The sequence below is a fragment of the Hemiscyllium ocellatum genome, assembly GCF_020745735.1.
Source record: "Hemiscyllium ocellatum isolate sHemOce1 chromosome 27 unlocalized genomic scaffold, sHemOce1.pat.X.cur. SUPER_27_unloc_18, whole genome shotgun sequence".
NCBI lineage: Eukaryota > Metazoa > Chordata > Chondrichthyes > Orectolobiformes > Hemiscylliidae > Hemiscyllium > Hemiscyllium ocellatum.
Genome location: NW_026867485.1, coordinates 536,247 through 553,653, shown reverse-complemented (window position 1 = coordinate 553,653; position 17,407 = coordinate 536,247). Strand labels below are relative to the sequence as shown.

Sequence of the window (17,407 nt, the reverse complement as noted above, 5' to 3'; positions counted from 1 at the left end):
CCATCGCTTAGGGGAGGCTGTTAGTGAGTTCATAATTCAGCCGGCCCCACCGAGAATTACAATTGTCGTCCATCAGTTTTACTTTTACATAATAAAGCCTGGGACATTCATTGTGGAGACACCGGGGACAGTCTGCAGACACATCCATGTCACGAGGAACTAGCTTTGTGCTCCGGGGCCGTCGCCCTTCCAGCCTTTCAGTGTTTTGCCTGTTCCCGAGTTCTCTCATTGGCTCGGAGGAGAGAAGGGGTTTGAATTCCTGATGTGCAGGAACGACAATTCTTTCAATGTCTCAGATCAGTTCATACCCCGAGAACATCAGAGTCAATCTCCCGGCCTCTACAACAAGAGGACGTTGTCTGGACTGTCTCTGGACAATCGTTAGGATGAATGTAGATTGGTAAATGTATTTGGTGACAGTTCTGTTCTAGCCCTGTGGATCGAGCGAAACGTGGATCTGAAGGAATAAAAGGGTCATTAACAACATCGATCTGAAATTGGATACGTGACAAGAAACAGAGCCATCACTAACAGTTTGCTTTTGAACTGGAGAAGGTTTCTCGTGAAATTAGCTTGAGGCTCGAGGTATGCAAGGTCAACATAACTTAGGTAAAACACGCAAACACTTGCCTCTTTAGCAGACAGTGAAAGGATTACAAGACGCAAATTAAACATTTTCGACAAGTGATACAGGGGACTGGGAAGATAAGTATTATAAACTGTGAACACCAATGTTCTGGAGCACAATACTTACATTCAAAGACCGAAAACATCCAGGTCCTGATTAATCAGATTGCATTGTGGTACTTTTCTGCAAAACTTCCACTTGTAATGTCCTACAAAAGAGTGACAAAACCCATCCCTGTCAGCCCAGGATAGAAAATCCGAAGGGATGAACGTTTGCTTATTTTCTGAAGACTCACAAAGCCAAGACTGGGTTTTGGTGATTGTTTCCTTTCCACTCCCAGGAGCCGCAGTGGTTGGGGCGGTGGGTTGGGAAAAGTAAAACGTGCCCGTCAGCAGCGTGTGGGGTTATTTCAGCTTCCTCTCATCTGACAACGCTGTGACTTGACTCCGATGTTCTCAGAGATATTTATTGACGCGAGACAATGAGAAGATTCTCATTCCCGCAGATCGGGAATTCAAACCGTTTGCCGGCTTCAGGACAATGAGAAAGATTAATTGGGGTGTGTGAAGAAGCTGTGAGCTGCATTTCAAACAGTTAGGTGGACTCAGATGCGTCATCCATTGCGCCCCGGCCCTTTGCGTATCTTACGCCACCATGCTGCAGAGTTCTGACGTTAACACGGACATGCGCAGCAATGGGAACAGTCACAAGGTCAACAACCAAAGATAATCAGCGTCACTGCTTCCCTTCCACAGTCACAACTTTGTGAAGCAGTATCTTTCACTGGCAAAGGAAACACCCTTGTCCTCAGGTGCCTGCTTCATTTCGATCACGATTTCCAGCCCCTCACTGTTCTAGTCTCATTTCCAAACACTTGGCTCATAGCCTCAAAAGAAGCTCTGCGTGTATCTGCTTGTTCCACCCGAACAGGCAGTGGGTTACAGTTTCCCACCACTCCCAATGTGAGTGAAATATTTTTCCCCCTCCACTGATTTGAATCTTAAAGAAGAAGCCGGGGAGCAAGCTCCCTTTCTTTTCGGCGACATTTCTCATTTTGTAGTCGGCGGGGTCCACACCTGCGTGGGGAAAGCGCAATGGATTTCAAGTCCATCGCATTAACCACTCGGCCCACGAATACAGAACCACACTGACAGCTTCACTTCCCAGGTCTGTCTGCCTGTGGAGCAGAGAAAGAGTGAATTATCGCAGAGTTTGTTTGAATCCAATCATTTCACAGTGATTCGAAAGGGTTAAATATCTGCACACGGCGAGTCTAGGTGTTTCATGGCAAAAGATGAAATGAACTTTCAGTTAAAAACAAAGCACGAGACTGCAGGAGGAACTGAGAAGGTCAGGCAACATCGGTGGAATGAGAATCAGAGACAACGTTTCAGAATTCCGTTTTCTCCGACAGGGACTGTCGAGTTTCTCTTTTTGTCTCGGCTTCTCAGCATCCGCATTCCCTCACGTCAGACATTAATTCAATGCAGAAGCAGTCACCCCAACATCTACGAACAAATCTGCATCTGGATGTTATTTCAACGAGCTACATCACACTGCAGCACCCAGGTACGGTTTAGATCAATAAACAACTGTAAAGCGCATTTCAGAAGAATGGACAGCCCGTAGGCCAGCTAAAAACAGCTTCCCTAACCGGGAATCGAACCCGGGCCGCGGCCGTGAGAGCGCCAAATCCTAGCCACTAGACCACCAGGGAGACACCAAGCCTCTCGAGTAGCTCTGCTGAAAATGGCCTCGCTGCCCGGGAATCGAACCTGGGCTGCAGCAGTACGAAGACATTCACCGGTGCATCCATCAAGGTAACTTTTTTGTGTCCATTGCTCCCGATGCGATCTCGAGAACATTGGGGAGACTTAGAGTCAAGTCACATCTGCGGGACTCTCTTGCGCGCCTTTATTGCAAAAAAGCGCGGAGTGGACCCGGAAGCTGCTGTAGCGCAAGCTAACCTGGGTAGGTTTTTCTTCCTACAAATGCGCGCAGGGGAGTCCCGCAGATGTGACTTGACTCTCCTGTCTCCCCAATGTTATAGAGATCGCATCGGGAGCAATGGACACAGAAACTTACATTGATGGATACAAGAAAAATTAAATTAAAACTGTAAAACACACGTAACCGCGTCTACAAACAGACACTGCCAAGCAGCCCCGACCTGCTCCGTCGACAGAGTGAAGACTGTTCACTCGTTTGTAGCTGCAGGAGCAATCATCCCAACACATTCAAACAAATCTGCATCAGGATGCGATTTGAACGAGCTACATCACACTGCAGCACCCAGGTACGGTGAAGATCAATAAACAACTGTAAAGCGCATTTCAGAAGAATGGACAGCCCGAAGGCCAGCTAAAAACAGCTTCCCTAACCGGGAATCGAACCCGGGCCGCGGCGGTGAGAGCGCCAAATCCTAACCACTAGACCACCAGGGAGACACAAAGCCGTCCTTGTAGCTCTGCTGAAAATGGCCTCGCTGCCCGGGAATCGAACCTGGGCTGCAGCAGGAAGAAGACATTCACCGGTGCATCCATCAAGGTAACTTTTTCGTGTCCATTGCTCCCGATGCGATCTCGAGAACATTGGGGAGACTTAGAGTCAAGTCACATCTGCGGGACTCTCTTGCGCGCCTTTATTGCAAAAAAGCGCGGAGTGGACCCGGAAGCTGGTGTAGCGCAAGCAAACCTGGGTAGGTTTTTCTTCCTACAAATGCGCGCAGGGGAGTCCCGCAGATGTGACTTGACTCTCCTGTCTCCCCAATGTTATAGAGATCGCATCGGGAGCAATGGACACAGAAACTTACATTGATGGATACAAGAAAAATTAAATTAAAACTGTAAAACACACGTAACCGCGTCTACAAACAGACACTGCCAAGCAGCCCCGACCTGCTCCGTCGACAGAGTGAAGACTGTTCACTCGTTTGTAGCTGCAGGAGCAATCATCCCAACACATTCAAACAAATCTGCATCAGGATGCGATTTGAACGAGCTACATCACACTGCAGCACCCAGGTACGGTGAAGATCAATAAACAACTGTAAAGCGCATTTCAGAAGAATGGACAGCCCGTAGGCCAGCTAAAAACAGCTTCCCTAACCGGGAATCGAACCCGGGCCGCGGCGGTGAGAGCGCCAAATCCTAACCACTAGACCACCAGGGAGACACAAAGCCGTCCTTGTCGCTCTGCTGAAAATGGCCTCGCTGCCCGGGAATCGAACCTGGGCTGCAGCAGGAAGAAGACATTCACCGGTGCATCCATCAAGGTAACTTTTTTGTGTCCATTGCTCCCGATGCGATCTCGAGAACATTGGGGAGACTTAGAGTCAAGTCACATCTGCGGGACTCTCTTGCGCGCCTTTATTGCAAAAAAGCGCGGAGTGGACCCGGAAGCTGGTGTAGCGCAAGCTAACCTGGGTAGGTTTTTCTTCCTACAAATGCGCGCAGGAGAGTCCCGCAGATGTGACTTGACTCTCCTGTCTCCCCAATGTTATAGAGATCGCATCGGGAGCAATGGACACAGAAACTTACATTGATGGATACAAGAAAAATTAAATTAAAACTGTAAAACACACGTAACCGCGTCTACAAACAGACACTGCCAAGCAGCCCCGACCTGCTCCGTCGACAGAGTGAAGACTGTTCACTCGTTTGTAGCTGCAGGAGCAATCATCCCAACACATTCAAACAAATCTGCATCAGGATGCGATTTGAACGAGCTACATCACACTGCAGCACCCAGGTACGGTGAAGATCAATAAACAACTGTAAAGCGCATTTCAGAAGAATGGACAGCCCGTAGGCCAGCTAAAAACAGCTTCCCTAACCGGGAATCGAACCCGGGCCGCGGCGGTGAGAGCGCCAAATCCTAACCACTAGACCACCAGAGAGACACAAGGCCGCCCTTGTAGCTCTGTTGAAAATGGCCTCACTGCCCGGGAATCGAACCTGGGCTGCAGCAGGAAGAAGACATTCACCGGTGCATCCATCAAGGTAACTTTTTTGTGTCCATTGCTCCCGATGCGATCTCGAGAACATTGGGGAGACTTAGAGTCAAGTCACATCTGCGGGACTCTCTTGCGCGCCTTTATTGCAAAAAAGCGCGGAGTGGACCCGGAAGCTGGTGTAGCGCAAGCTAACCTGGGTAGGTTTTTCTTCCTATAAATGCGCGCAGGAGAGTCCCGCAGATGTGACTTGACTCTCCTGTCTCCCCAATGTTATAGAGATCGCATCGGGAGCAATGGACACAGAAACTTACATTGATGGATACAAGAAAAATTAAATTAAAACTGTAAAACACACGTAACCGCGTCTACAAACAGACACTGCCAAGCAGCCCCGACCTGCTCCGTCGACAGAGTGAAGACTGTTCACTCGTTTGTAGCTGCAGGAGCAATCATCCCAACACATTCAAACAAATCTGCATCAGGATGCGATTTGAACGAGCTACATCACACTGCAGCACCCAGGTACGGTGAAGATCAATAAACAACTGTAAAGCGCATTTCAGAAGAATGGACAGCCCGTAGGCCAGCTAAAAACAGCTTCCCTAACCGGGAATCGAACCCGGGCCGCGGCGGTGAGAGCGCCAAATCCTAACCACTAGACCACCAGGGAGACACAAAGCCGTCCTTGTAGCTCTGCTGAAAATGGCCTCGCTGCCCGGGAATCGAACCTGGGCTGCAGCAGGAAGAAGACATTCACCGGTGCATCCATCAAGGTAACTTTTTTGTGTCCATTGCTCCCGATGCGATCTCGAGAACATTGGGGAGACTTAGAGTCAAGTCACATCTGCGGGACTCTCTTGCGCGCCTTTATTGCAAAAAAGCGCGGAGTGGACCCGGAAGCTGGTGTAGCGCAAGCTAACCTGGGTAGGTTTTTCTTCCTATAAATGCGCGCAGGAGAGTCCCGCAGATGTGACTTGACTCTCCTGTCTCCCCAATGTTATAGAGATCGCATCGGGAGCAATGGACACAGAAACTTACATTGATGGATACAAGAAAAATTAAATTAAAACTGTAAAACACACGTAACCGCGTCTACAAACAGACACTGCCAAGCAGCCCCGACCTGCTCCGTCGACAGAGTGAAGACTGTTCACTCGTTTGTAGCTGCAGGAGCAATCATCCCAACACATTCAAACAAATCTGCATCAGGATGCGATTTGAACGAGCTACATCACACTGCAGCACCCAGGTACGGTGAAGATCAATAAACAACTGTAAAGCGCATTTCAGAAGAATGGACAGCCCGTAGGCCAGCTAAAAACAGCTTCCCTAACCGGGAATCGAACCCGGGCCGCGGCCGTGAGAGCGCCAAATCCTAACCACTAGACCACCAGGGAGACACAAAGCCGTCCTTGTAGCTCTGCTGAAAATGGCCTCGCTGCCCGGGAATCGAACCTGGGCTGCAGCAGGAAGGAGACATTTACCGGTGCATCCATCAAGGTAACTTTGTTGTGTCCATTGCTCCCGATGCGATCTCGAGAACATTGGGGAGACTTAGAGTCAAGTCACATCTGCGGGACTCTCTTGCGCGCCTTTATTGCAAAAAAGCGCGGAGTGGACCCGGAAGCTGGTGTAGCGCAAGCTAACCTGGGTAGGTTTTTCTTCCTATAAATGCGCGCAGGAGAGTCCCGCAGATGTGACTTGACTCTCCTGTCTCCCCAATGTTATAGAGATCGCATCGGGAGCAATGGACACAGAAACTTACATTGATGGATACAAGAAAAATTAAATTAAAACTGTAAAACACACGTAACCGCGTCTACAAACAGACACTGCCAAGCAGCCCCGACCTGCTCCGTCGACAGAGTGAAGACTGTTCACTCGTTTGTAGCTGCAGGAGCAATCATCCTAACACATTCAAACAAATCTGCATCAGGATGCGATTTGAACGAGCTACATCACACTGCAGCACCCAGGTACGGTGAAGATCAATAAACAACTGTAAAGCGCATTTCAGAAGAATGGACAGCCCGTAGGCCAGCTAAAAACAGCTTCCCTAACCGGGAATCGAACCCGGGCCGCGGCGGTGAGAGCGCCAAATCCTAACCACTAGACCACCAGGGAGACACAAAGCCGTCCATGTAGCTCTGCTGAAAATGGCCTCGCTGCCCGGGAATCGAACCTGGGCTGCAGCAGGAAGAAGACATTCACCGGTGCATCCATCAAGGTAACTTTTTTGTGTCCATTGCTCCCGATGCGATCTCGAGAACATTGGGGAGACTTAGAGTCAAGTCACATCTGCGGGACTCTCTTGCGCGCCTTTATTGCAAAAAAGCGCGGAGTGGACCCGGAAGCTGGTGTAGCGCAAGCTAACCTGGGTAGGTTTTTCTTCCTATAAATGCGCGCAGGAGAGTCCCGCAGATGTGACTTGACTCTCCTGTCTCCCCAATGTTATAGAGATCGCATCGGGAGCAATGGACACAGAAACTTACATTGATGGATACAAGAAAAATTAAATTAAAACTGTAAAACACACGTAACCGCGTCTACAAACAGACACTGCCAAGCAGCCCCGACCTGCTCCGTCGACAGAGTGAAGACTGTTCACTCGTTTGTAGCTGCAGGAGCAATCATCCCAACACATTCAAACAAATCTGCATCAGGATGCGATTTGAACGAGCTACATCACACTGCAGCACCCAGGTACGGTGAAGATCAATAAACAACTGTAAAGCGCATTTCAGAAGAATGGACAGCCCGTAGGCCAGCTAAAAACAGCTTCCCTAACCGGGAATCGAACCCGGGCCGCGGCGGTGAGAGCGCCAAATCCTAACCACTAGACCACCAGGGAGACACAAAGCCGTCCTTGTAGCTCTGCTGAAAATGGCCTCGCTGCCCGGGAATCGAACCTGGGCTGCAGCAGGAAGAAGACATTCACCGGTGCATCCATCAAGGTAACTTTTTTGTGTCCATTGCTCCCGATGCGACCTCGAGAACATTGGGGAGACTTAGAGTCAAGTCACATCTGCGGGACTCTCTTGCGCGCCTTTATTGCAAAAAAGCGCGGAGTGGACCCGGAAGCTGGTGTAGCGCAAGCTAACCTGGGTAGGTTTTTCTTCCTATAAATGCGCGCAGGAGAGTCCCGCAGATGTGACTTGACTCTCCTGTCTCCCCAATGTTATAGAGATCGCATCGGGAGCAATGGACACAGAAACTTACATTGATGGATACAAGAAAAATTAAATTAAAACTGTAAAACACACGTAACCGCGTCTACAAACAGACACTGCCAAGCAGCCCCGACCTGCTCCGTCGACAGAGTGAAGACTGTTCACTCGTTTGTAGCTGCAGGAGCAATCATCCCAACACATTCAAACAAATCTGCATCAGGATGCGATTTGAACGAGCTACATCACACTGCAGCACCCAGGTACGGTGAAGATCAATAAACAACTGTAAAGCGCATTTCAGAAGAATGGACAGCCCGTAGGCCAGCTAAAAACAGCTTCCCTAACCGGGAATCGAACCCGGGCCGCGGCGGTGAGAGCGCCAAATCCTAACCACTAGACCACCAGGGAGACACAAAGCCGTCCTTGTAGCTCTGCTGAAAATGGCCTCGCTGCCCGGGAATCGAACCTGGGCTACAGCAGGAAGAAGACATTCACCGGTGCATCCATCAAGGTAACTTTTTTGTGTCCATTGCTCCCGATGCGATCTCGAGAACATTGGGGAGACTTAGAGTCAAGTCACATCTGCGGGACTCTCTTGCGCGCCTTTATTGCAAAAAAGCGCGGAGTGGACCCGGAAGCTGGTGTAGCGCAAGCTAACCTGGGTAGGTTTTTCTTCCTATAAATGCGCGCAGGAGAGTCCCGCAGATGTGACTTGACTCTCCTGTCTCCCCAATGTTATAGAGATCGCATCGGGAGCAATGGACACAGAAACTTACATTGATGGATACAAGAAAAATTAAATTAAAACTGTAAAACACACGTAACCGCGTCTACAAACAGACACTGCCAAGCAGCCCCGACCTGCTCCGTCGACAGAGTGAAGACTGTTCACTCGTTTGTAGCTGCAGGAGCAATCATCCCAACACATTCAAACAAATCTGCATCAGGATGCGATTTGAACGAGCTACATCACACTGCAGCACCCAGGTACGGTGAAGATCAATAAACAACTGTAAAGCGCATTTCAGAAGAATGGACAGCCCGTAGGCCAGCTAAAAACAGCTTCCCTAACCGGGAATCGAACCCGGGCCGCGGCGGTGAGAGCGCCAAATCCTAACCACTAGACCACCAGGGAGACACAAAGCCGTCCTTGTAGCTCTGCTGAAAATGGCCTCGCTGCCCGGGAATCGAACCTGGGCTGCAGCAGGAAGAAGACATTCACCGGTGCATCCATCAAGGTAACTTTTTTGTGTCCATTGCTCCCGATGCGACCTCGAGAACATTGGGGAGACTTAGAGTCAAGTCACATCTGCGGGACTCTCTTGCGCGCCTTTATTGCAAAAAAGCGCGGAGTGGACCCGGAAGCTGGTGTAGCGCAAGCTAACCTGGGTAGGTTTTTCTTCCTATAAATGCGCGCAGGAGAGTCCCGCAGATGTGACTTGACTCTCCTGTCTCCCCAATGTTATAGAGATCGCATCGGGAGCAATGGACACAGAAACTTACATTGATGGATACAAGAAAAATTAAATTAAAACTGTAAAACACACGTAACCGCGTCTACAAACAGACACTGCCAAGCAGCCCCGACCTGCTCCGTCGACAGAGTGAAGACTGTTCACTCGTTTGTAGCTGCAGGAGCAATCATCCCAACACATTCAAACAAATCTGCATCAGGATGCGATTTGAACGAGCTACATCACACTGCAGCACCCAGGTACGGTGAAGATCAATAAACAACTGTAAAGCGCATTTCAGAAGAATGGACAGCCCGTAGGCCAGCTAAAAACAGCTTCCCTAACCGGGAATCGAACCCGGGCCGCGGCGGTGAGAGCGCCAAATCCTAACCACTAGACCACCAGGGAGACACAAAGCCGTCCTTGTAGCTCTGCTGAAAATGGCCTCGCTGCCCGGGAATCGAACCTGGGCTACAGCAGGAAGAAGACATTCACCGGTGCATCCATCAAGGTAACTTTTTTGTGTCCATTGCTCCCGATGCAATCTCGAGAACATTGGGGAGACTTAGAGTCAAGTCACATCTGCGGGACTCTCCTGCGCGCCTTTATTGCAAAAAAGCGCGGAGTGGACCCGGAAGCTGGTGTAGCGCAAGCTAACCTGGGTAGGTTTTTCTTCCTACAAAGGCGCGCAAGAGAGTCCCGCAGATGTGACTTGACTCTCCTGTCTCCCCAATGTTATAGAGATCGCATCGGGAGCAATGGACACAGAAACTTACATTGATGGATACAAGAAAAATTAAATTAAAACTGTAAAACACACGTAACCGCGTCTACAAACAGACACTGCCAAGCAGCCCCGACCTGCTCCGTCGACAGAGTGAAGACTGTTCACTCGTTTGTAGCTGCAGGAGCAATCATCCCAACACATTCAAACAAATCTGCATCAGGATGCGATTTGAACGAGCTACATCACACTGCAGCACCCAGGTACGGTGAAGATCAATAAACAACTGTAAAGCGCATTTCAGAAGAATGGACAGCCCGTAGGCCAGCTAAAAACAGCTTCCCTAACCGGGAATCGAACCCGGGCCGCGGCGGTGAGAGCGCCAAATCCTAACCACTAGACCACCAGGGAGACACAAAGCCGTCCTTGTAGCTCTGCTGAAAATGGCCTCGCTGCCCGGGAATCGAACCTGGGCTACAGCAGGAAGAAGACATTCACCGGTGCATCCATCAAGGTAACTTTTTTGTGTCCATTGCTCCCGATGCGATCTCGAGAACATTGGGGAGACTTAGAGTCAAGTCACATCTGCGGGACTCTCTTGCGCGCCTTTATTGCAAAAAAGCGCGGAGTGGACCCGGAAGCTGGTGTAGCGCAAGCTAACCTGGGTAGGTTTTTCTTCCTATAAATGCGCGCAGGAGAGTCCCGCAGATGTGACTTGACTCTCCTGTCTCCCCAATGTTATAGAGATCGCATCGGGAGCAATGGACACAGAAACTTACATTGATGGATACAAGAAAAATTAAATTAAAACTGTAAAACACACGTAACCGCGTCTACAAACAGACACTGCCAAGCAGCCCCGACCTGCTCCGTCGACAGAGTGAAGACTGTTCACTCGTTTGTAGCTGCAGGAGCAATCATCCCAACACATTCAAACAAATCTGCATCAGGATGCGATTTGAACGAGCTACATCACACTGCAGCACCCAGGTACGGTGAAGATCAATAAACAACTGTAAAGCGCATTTCAGAAGAATGGACAGCCCGTAGGCCAGCTAAAAACAGCTTCCCTAACCGGGAATCGAACCCGGGCCGCGGCGGTGAGAGCGCCAAATCCTAACCACTAGACCACCAGGGAGACACAAAGCCGTCCTTGTAGCTCTGCTGAAAATGGCCTCGCTGCCCGGGAATCGAACCTGGGCTGCAGCAGGAAGAAGACATTCACCGGTGCATCCATCAAGGTAACTTTTTTGTGTCCATTGCTCCCGATGCGACCTCGAGAACATTGGGGAGACTTAGAGTCAAGTCACATCTGCGGGACTCTCTTGCGCGCCTTTATTGCAAAAAAGCGCGGAGTGGACCCGGAAGCTGGTGTAGCGCAAGCTAACCTGGGTAGGTTTTTCTTCCTATAAATGCGCGCAGGAGAGTCCCGCAGATGTGACTTGACTCTCCTGTCTCCCCAATGTTATAGAGATCGCATCGGGAGCAATGGACACAGAAACTTACATTGATGGATACAAGAAAAATTAAATTAAAACTGTAAAACACACGTAACCGCGTCTACAAACAGACACTGCCAAGCAGCCCCGACCTGCTCCGTCGACAGAGTGAAGACTGTTCACTCGTTTGTAGCTGCAGGAGCAATCATCCCAACACATTCAAACAAATCTGCATCAGGATGCGATTTGAACGAGCTACATCACACTGCAGCACCCAGGTACGGTGAAGATCAATAAACAACTGTAAAGCGCATTTCAGAAGAATGGACAGCCCGTAGGCCAGCTAAAAACAGCTTCCCTAACCGGGAATCGAACCCGGGCCGCGGCGGTGAGAGCGCCAAATCCTAACCACTAGACCACCAGGGAGACACAAAGCCGTCCTTGTAGCTCTGCTGAAAATGGCCTCGCTGCCCGGGAATCGAACCTGGGCTGCAGCAGGAAGAAGACATTCACCGGTGCATCCATCAAGGTAACTTTTTTGTGTCCATTGCTCCCGATGCGACCTCGAGAACATTGGGGAGACTTAGAGTCAAGTCACATCTGCGGGACTCTCTTGCGCGCCTTTATTGCAAAAAAGCGCGGAGTGGACCCGGAAGCTGGTGTAGCGCAAGCTAACCTGGGTAGGTTTTTCTTCCTATAAATGCGCGCAGGAGAGTCCCGCAGATGTGACTTGACTCTCCTGTCTCCCCAATGTTATAGAGATCGCATCGGGAGCAATGGACACAGAAACTTACATTGATGGATACAAGAAAAATTAAATTAAAACTGTAAAACACACGTAACCGCGTCTACAAACAGACACTGCCAAGCAGCCCCGACCTGCTCCGTCGACAGAGTGAAGACTGTTCACTCGTTTGTAGCTGCAGGAGCAATCATCCCAACACATTCAAACAAATCTGCATCAGGATGCGATTTGAACGAGCTACATCACACTGCAGCACCCAGGTACGGTGAAGATCAATAAACAACTGTAAAGCGCATTTCAGAAGAATGGACAGCCCGTAGGCCAGCTAAAAACAGCTTCCCTAACCGGGAATCGAACCCGGGCCGCGGCGGTGAGAGCGCCAAATCCTAACCACTAGACCACCAGGGAGACACAAAGCCGTCCTTGTAGCTCTGCTGAAAATGGCCTCGCTGCCCGGGAATCGAACCTGGGCTGCAGCAGGAAGAAGACATTCACCGGTGCATCCATCAAGGTAACTTTTTTGTGTCCATTGCTCCCGATGCGACCTCGAGAACATTGGGGAGACTTAGAGTCAAGTCACATCTGCGGGACTCTCTTGCGCGCCTTTATTGCAAAAAAGCGCGGAGTGGACCCGGAAGCTGGTGTAGCGCAAGCTAACCTGGGTAGGTTTTTCTTCCTATAAATGCGCGCAGGAGAGTCCCGCAGATGTGACTTGACTCTCCTGTCTCCCCAATGTTATAGAGATCGCATCGGGAGCAATGGACACAGAAACTTACATTGATGGATACAAGAAAAATTAAATTAAAACTGTAAAACACACGTAACCGCGTCTACAAACAGACACTGCCAAGCAGCCCCGACCTGCTCCGTCGACAGAGTGAAGACTGTTCACTCGTTTGTAGCTGCAGGAGCAATCATCCCAACACATTCAAACAAATCTGCATCAGGATGCGATTTGAACGAGCTACATCACACTGCAGCACCCAGGTACGGTGAAGATCAATAAACAACTGTAAAGCGCATTTCAGAAGAATGGACAGCCCGTAGGCCAGCTAAAAACAGCTTCCCTAACCGGGAATCGAACCCGGGCCGCGGCGGTGAGAGCGCCAAATCCTAACCACTAGACCACCAGGGAGACACAAAGCCGTCCTTGTAGCTCTGCTGAAAATGGCCTCGCTGCCCGGGAATCGAACCTGGGCTACAGCAGGAAGAAGACATTCACCGGTGCATCCATCAAGGTAACTTTTTTGTGTCCATTGCTCCCGATGCGACCTCGAGAACATTGGGGAGACTTAGAGTCAAGTCACATCTGCGGGACTCTCCTGCGCGCCTTTATTGCAAAAAAGCGCGGAGTGGACCCGGAAGCTGGTGTAGCGCAAGCTAACCTGGGTAGGTTTTTCTTCCTATAAATGCGCGCAGGAGAGTCCCGCAGATGTGACTTGACTCTCCTGTCTCCCCAATGTTATAGAGATCGCATCGGGAGCAATGGACACAGAAACTTACATTGATGGATACAAGAAAAATTAAATTAAAACTGTAAAACACACGTAACCGCGTCTACAAACAGACACTGCCAAGCAGCCCCGACCTGCTCCGTCGACAGAGTGAAGACTGTTCACTCGTTTGTAGCTGCAGGAGCAATCATCCCAACACATTCAAACAAATCTGCATCAGGATGCGATTTGAACGAGCTACATCACACTGCAGCACCCAGGTACGGTGAAGATCAATAAACAACTGTAAAGCGCATTTCAGAAGAATGGACAGCCCGTAGGCCAGCTAAAAACAGCTTCCCTAACCGGGAATCGAACCCGGGCCGCGGCGGTGAGAGCGCCAAATCCTAACCACTAGACCACCAGGGAGACACAAAGCCGTCCTTGTAGCTCTGCTGAAAATGGCCTCGCTGCCCGGGAATCGAACCTGGGCTGCAGCAGGAAGAAGACATTCACCGGTGCATCCATCAAGGTAACTTTTTTGTGTCCATTGCTCCCGATGCGACCTCGAGAACATTGGGGAGACTTAGAGTCAAGTCACATCTGCGGGACTCTCTTGCGCGCCTTTATTGCAAAAAAGCGCGGAGTGGACCCGGAAGCTGGTGTAGCGCAAGCTAACCTGGGTAGGTTTTTCTTCCTATAAATGCGCGCAGGAGAGTCCCGCAGATGTGACTTGACTCTCCTGTCTCCCCAATGTTATAGAGATCGCATCGGGAGCAATGGACACAGAAACTTACATTGATGGATACAAGAAAAATTAAATTAAAACTGTAAAACACACGTAACCGCGTCTACAAACAGACACTGCCAAGCAGCCCCGACCTGCTCCGTCGACAGAGTGAAGACTGTTCACTCGTTTGTAGCTGCAGGAGCAATCATCCCAACACATTCAAACAAATCTGCATCAGGATGCGATTTGAACGAGCTACATCACACTGCAGCACCCAGGTACGGTGAAGATCAATAAACAACTGTAAAGCGCATTTCAGAAGAATGGACAGCCCGTAGGCCAGCTAAAAACAGCTTCCCTAACCGGGAATCGAACCCGGGCCGCGGCGGTGAGAGCGCCAAATCCTAACCACTAGACCACCAGGGAGACACAAAGCCGTCCTTGTAGCTCTGCTGAAAATGGCCTCGCTGCCCGGGAATCGAACCTGGGCTACAGCAGGAAGAAGACATTCACCGGTGCATCCATCAAGGTAACTTTTTTGTGTCCATTGCTCCCGATGCGACCTCGAGAACATTGGGGAGACTTAGAGTCAAGTCACATCTGCGGGACTCTCCTGCGCGCCTTTATTGCAAAAAAGCGCGGAGTGGACCCGGAAGCTGGTGTAGCGCAAGCTAACCTGGGTAGGTTTTTCTTCCTATAAATGCGCGCAGGAGAGTCCCGCAGATGTGACTTGACTCTCCTGTCTCCCCAATGTTATAGAGATCGCATCGGGAGCAATGGACACAGAAACTTACATTGATGGATACAAGAAAAATTAAATTAAAACTGTAAAACACACGTAACCGCGTCTACAAACAGACACTGCCAAGCAGCCCCGACCTGCTCCGTCGACAGAGTGAAGACTGTTCACTCGTTTGTAGCTGCAGGAGCAATCATCCCAACACATTCAAACAAATCTGCATCAGGATGCGATTTGAACGAGCTACATCACACTGCAGCACCCAGGTACGGTGAAGATCAATAAACAACTGTAAAGCGCATTTCAGAAGAATGGACAGCCCGTAGGCCAGCTAAAAACAGCTTCCCTAACCGGGAATCGAACCCGGGCCGCGGCGGTGAGAGCGCCAAATCCTAACCACTAGACCACCAGGGAGACACAAAGCCGTCCTTGTAGCTCTGCTGAAAATGGCCTCGCTGCCCGGGAATCGAACCTGGGCTGCAGCAGGAAGAAGACATTCACCGGTGCATCCATCAAGGTAACTTTTTTGTGTCCATTGCTCCCGATGCGACCTCGAGAACATTGGGGAGACTTAGAGTCAAGTCACATCTGCGGGACTCTCCTGCGCGCCTTTATTGCAAAAAAGCGCGGAGTGGACCCGGAAGCTGGTGTAGCGCAAGCTAACCTGGGTAGGTTTTTCTTCCTATAAATGCGCGCAGGAGAGTCCCGCAGATGTGACTTGACTCTCCTGTCTCCCCAATGTTATAGAGATCGCATCGGGAGCAATGGACACAGAAACTTACATTGATGGATACAAGAAAAATTAAATTAAAACTGTAAAACACACGTAACCGCGTCTACAAACAGACACTGCCAAGCAGCCCCGACCTGCTCCGTCGACAGAGTGAAGACTGTTCACTCGTTTGTAGCTGCAGGAGCAATCATCCCAACACATTCAAACAAATCTGCATCAGGATGCGATTTGAACGAGCTACATCACACTGCAGCACCCAGGTACGGTGAAGATCAATAAACAACTGTAAAGCGCATTTCAGAAGAATGGACAGCCCGTAGGCCAGCTAAAAACAGCTTCCCTAACCGGGAATCGAACCCGGGCCGCGGCGGTGAGAGCGCCAAATCCTAACCACTAGACCACCAGGGAGACACAAAGCCGTCCTTGTAGCTCTGCTGAAAATGGCCTCGCTGCCCGGGAATCGAACCTGGGCTACAGCAGGAAGAAGACATTCACCGGTGCATCCATCAAGGTAACTTTTTTGTGTCCATTGCTCCCGATGCGATCTCGAGAACATTGGGGAGACTTAGAGTCAAGTCACATCTGCGGGACTCTCCTGCGCGCCTTTATTGCAAAAAAGCGCGGAGTGGACCCGGAAGCTGGTGTAGCGCAAGCTAACCTGGGTAGGTTTTTCTTCCTACAAATGCGCGCAGGACAGCCCGTAGGCCAGCTAAAAACAGCTTCCCTAACCGGGAATCGAACCCGGGCCGCGGCGGTGAGAGCGCCAAATCCTAACCACTAGACCACCAGGGAGACACAAAGCCGTCCTTGTAGCTCTGCTGAAAATGGCCTCGCTGCCCGGGAATCGAACCTGGGCTGCAGCAGGAAGAAGACATTCACCGGTGCATCCATCAAGGTAACTTTTTTGTGTCCATTGCTCCCGATGCGACCTCGAGAACATTGGGGAGACTTAGAGTCAAGTCACATCTGCGGGACTCTCTTGCGCGCCTTTATTGCAAAAAAGCGCGGAGTGGACCCGGAAGCTGGTGTAGCGCAAGCTAACCTGGGTAGGTTTTTCTTCCTATAAATGCGCGCAGGAGAGTCCCGCAGATGTGACTTGACTCTCCTGTCTCCCCAATGTTATAGAGATCGCATCGGGAGCAATGGACACAGAAACTTACATTGATGGATACAAGAAAAATTAAATTAAAACTGTAAAACACACGTAACCGCGTCTACAAACAGACACTGCCAAGCAGCCCCGACCTGCTCCGTCGACAGAGTGAAGACTGTTCACTCGTTTGTAGCTGCAGGAGCAATCATCCCAACACATTCAAACAAATCTGCATCAGGATGCGATTTGAACGAGCTACATCACACTGCAGCACCCAGGTACGGTGAAGATCAATAAACAACTGTAAAGCGCATTTCAGAAGAATGGACAGCCCGTAGGCCAGCTAAAAACAGCTTCCCTAACCGGGAATCGAACCCGGGCCGCGGCGGTGAGAGCGCCAAATCCTAACCACTAGACCACCAGGGAGACACAAAGCCGTCCTTGTAGCTCTGCTGAAAATGGCCTCGCTGCCCGGGAATCGAACCTGGGCTACAGCAGGAAGAAGACATTCACCGGTGCATCCATCAAGGTAACTTTTTTGTGTCCATTGCTCCCGATGCGATC

The 17,407-nt window shown here is 50.2% G+C and overlaps 22 non-coding genes across 22 annotated transcripts; all 22 read right to left on the bottom strand.

Annotated features, from left to right (window-relative positions):
- Positions 1-2,273: 2,273 nt before the first annotated feature.
- trnae-cuc (transfer RNA glutamic acid (anticodon CUC)) lies at positions 2,274-2,345 on the bottom strand. The gene has a single exon. It is a non-coding gene; the product is annotated as a tRNA-Glu (tRNA).
- Positions 2,346-3,000: 655 nt separating this feature from the next.
- On the bottom strand, positions 3,001-3,072 carry trnae-cuc (transfer RNA glutamic acid (anticodon CUC)). The gene has a single exon. It is a non-coding gene; the product is annotated as a tRNA-Glu (tRNA).
- Positions 3,073-3,727: 655 nt separating this feature from the next.
- trnae-cuc (transfer RNA glutamic acid (anticodon CUC)) lies at positions 3,728-3,799 on the bottom strand. The gene has a single exon. It is a non-coding gene; the product is annotated as a tRNA-Glu (tRNA).
- A 655-nt stretch (positions 3,800-4,454) lies between these two features.
- trnae-cuc (transfer RNA glutamic acid (anticodon CUC)) lies at positions 4,455-4,526 on the bottom strand. Its single transcript has one exon. It is a non-coding gene; the product is annotated as a tRNA-Glu (tRNA).
- A 655-nt stretch (positions 4,527-5,181) lies between these two features.
- trnae-cuc (transfer RNA glutamic acid (anticodon CUC)) lies at positions 5,182-5,253 on the bottom strand. The gene has a single exon. It is a non-coding gene; the product is annotated as a tRNA-Glu (tRNA).
- A 655-nt stretch (positions 5,254-5,908) lies between these two features.
- trnae-cuc (transfer RNA glutamic acid (anticodon CUC)) lies at positions 5,909-5,980 on the bottom strand. The gene has a single exon. It is a non-coding gene; the product is annotated as a tRNA-Glu (tRNA).
- A 655-nt stretch (positions 5,981-6,635) lies between these two features.
- trnae-cuc (transfer RNA glutamic acid (anticodon CUC)) lies at positions 6,636-6,707 on the bottom strand. Its single transcript has one exon. It is a non-coding gene; the product is annotated as a tRNA-Glu (tRNA).
- Positions 6,708-7,362: 655 nt separating this feature from the next.
- trnae-cuc (transfer RNA glutamic acid (anticodon CUC)) lies at positions 7,363-7,434 on the bottom strand. The gene has a single exon. It is a non-coding gene; the product is annotated as a tRNA-Glu (tRNA).
- Positions 7,435-8,089: 655 nt separating this feature from the next.
- Positions 8,090-8,161, bottom strand: trnae-cuc (transfer RNA glutamic acid (anticodon CUC)). Its single transcript has one exon. It is a non-coding gene; the product is annotated as a tRNA-Glu (tRNA).
- Positions 8,162-8,816: 655 nt separating this feature from the next.
- trnae-cuc (transfer RNA glutamic acid (anticodon CUC)) lies at positions 8,817-8,888 on the bottom strand. The gene has a single exon. It is a non-coding gene; the product is annotated as a tRNA-Glu (tRNA).
- Positions 8,889-9,543: 655 nt separating this feature from the next.
- trnae-cuc (transfer RNA glutamic acid (anticodon CUC)) lies at positions 9,544-9,615 on the bottom strand. The gene has a single exon. It is a non-coding gene; the product is annotated as a tRNA-Glu (tRNA).
- A 655-nt stretch (positions 9,616-10,270) lies between these two features.
- trnae-cuc (transfer RNA glutamic acid (anticodon CUC)) lies at positions 10,271-10,342 on the bottom strand. The gene has a single exon. It is a non-coding gene; the product is annotated as a tRNA-Glu (tRNA).
- A 655-nt stretch (positions 10,343-10,997) lies between these two features.
- trnae-cuc (transfer RNA glutamic acid (anticodon CUC)) lies at positions 10,998-11,069 on the bottom strand. The gene has a single exon. It is a non-coding gene; the product is annotated as a tRNA-Glu (tRNA).
- A 655-nt stretch (positions 11,070-11,724) lies between these two features.
- On the bottom strand, positions 11,725-11,796 carry trnae-cuc (transfer RNA glutamic acid (anticodon CUC)). Its single transcript has one exon. It is a non-coding gene; the product is annotated as a tRNA-Glu (tRNA).
- Positions 11,797-12,451: 655 nt separating this feature from the next.
- trnae-cuc (transfer RNA glutamic acid (anticodon CUC)) lies at positions 12,452-12,523 on the bottom strand. The gene has a single exon. It is a non-coding gene; the product is annotated as a tRNA-Glu (tRNA).
- Positions 12,524-13,178: 655 nt separating this feature from the next.
- Positions 13,179-13,250, bottom strand: trnae-cuc (transfer RNA glutamic acid (anticodon CUC)). Its single transcript has one exon. It is a non-coding gene; the product is annotated as a tRNA-Glu (tRNA).
- A 655-nt stretch (positions 13,251-13,905) lies between these two features.
- Positions 13,906-13,977, bottom strand: trnae-cuc (transfer RNA glutamic acid (anticodon CUC)). Its single transcript has one exon. It is a non-coding gene; the product is annotated as a tRNA-Glu (tRNA).
- A 655-nt stretch (positions 13,978-14,632) lies between these two features.
- Positions 14,633-14,704, bottom strand: trnae-cuc (transfer RNA glutamic acid (anticodon CUC)). The gene has a single exon. It is a non-coding gene; the product is annotated as a tRNA-Glu (tRNA).
- Positions 14,705-15,359: 655 nt separating this feature from the next.
- On the bottom strand, positions 15,360-15,431 carry trnae-cuc (transfer RNA glutamic acid (anticodon CUC)). The gene has a single exon. It is a non-coding gene; the product is annotated as a tRNA-Glu (tRNA).
- A 655-nt stretch (positions 15,432-16,086) lies between these two features.
- Positions 16,087-16,158, bottom strand: trnae-cuc (transfer RNA glutamic acid (anticodon CUC)). Its single transcript has one exon. It is a non-coding gene; the product is annotated as a tRNA-Glu (tRNA).
- A 312-nt stretch (positions 16,159-16,470) lies between these two features.
- trnae-cuc (transfer RNA glutamic acid (anticodon CUC)) lies at positions 16,471-16,542 on the bottom strand. The gene has a single exon. It is a non-coding gene; the product is annotated as a tRNA-Glu (tRNA).
- Positions 16,543-17,197: 655 nt separating this feature from the next.
- On the bottom strand, positions 17,198-17,269 carry trnae-cuc (transfer RNA glutamic acid (anticodon CUC)). The gene has a single exon. It is a non-coding gene; the product is annotated as a tRNA-Glu (tRNA).
- Positions 17,270-17,407: the final 138 nt, after the last annotated feature.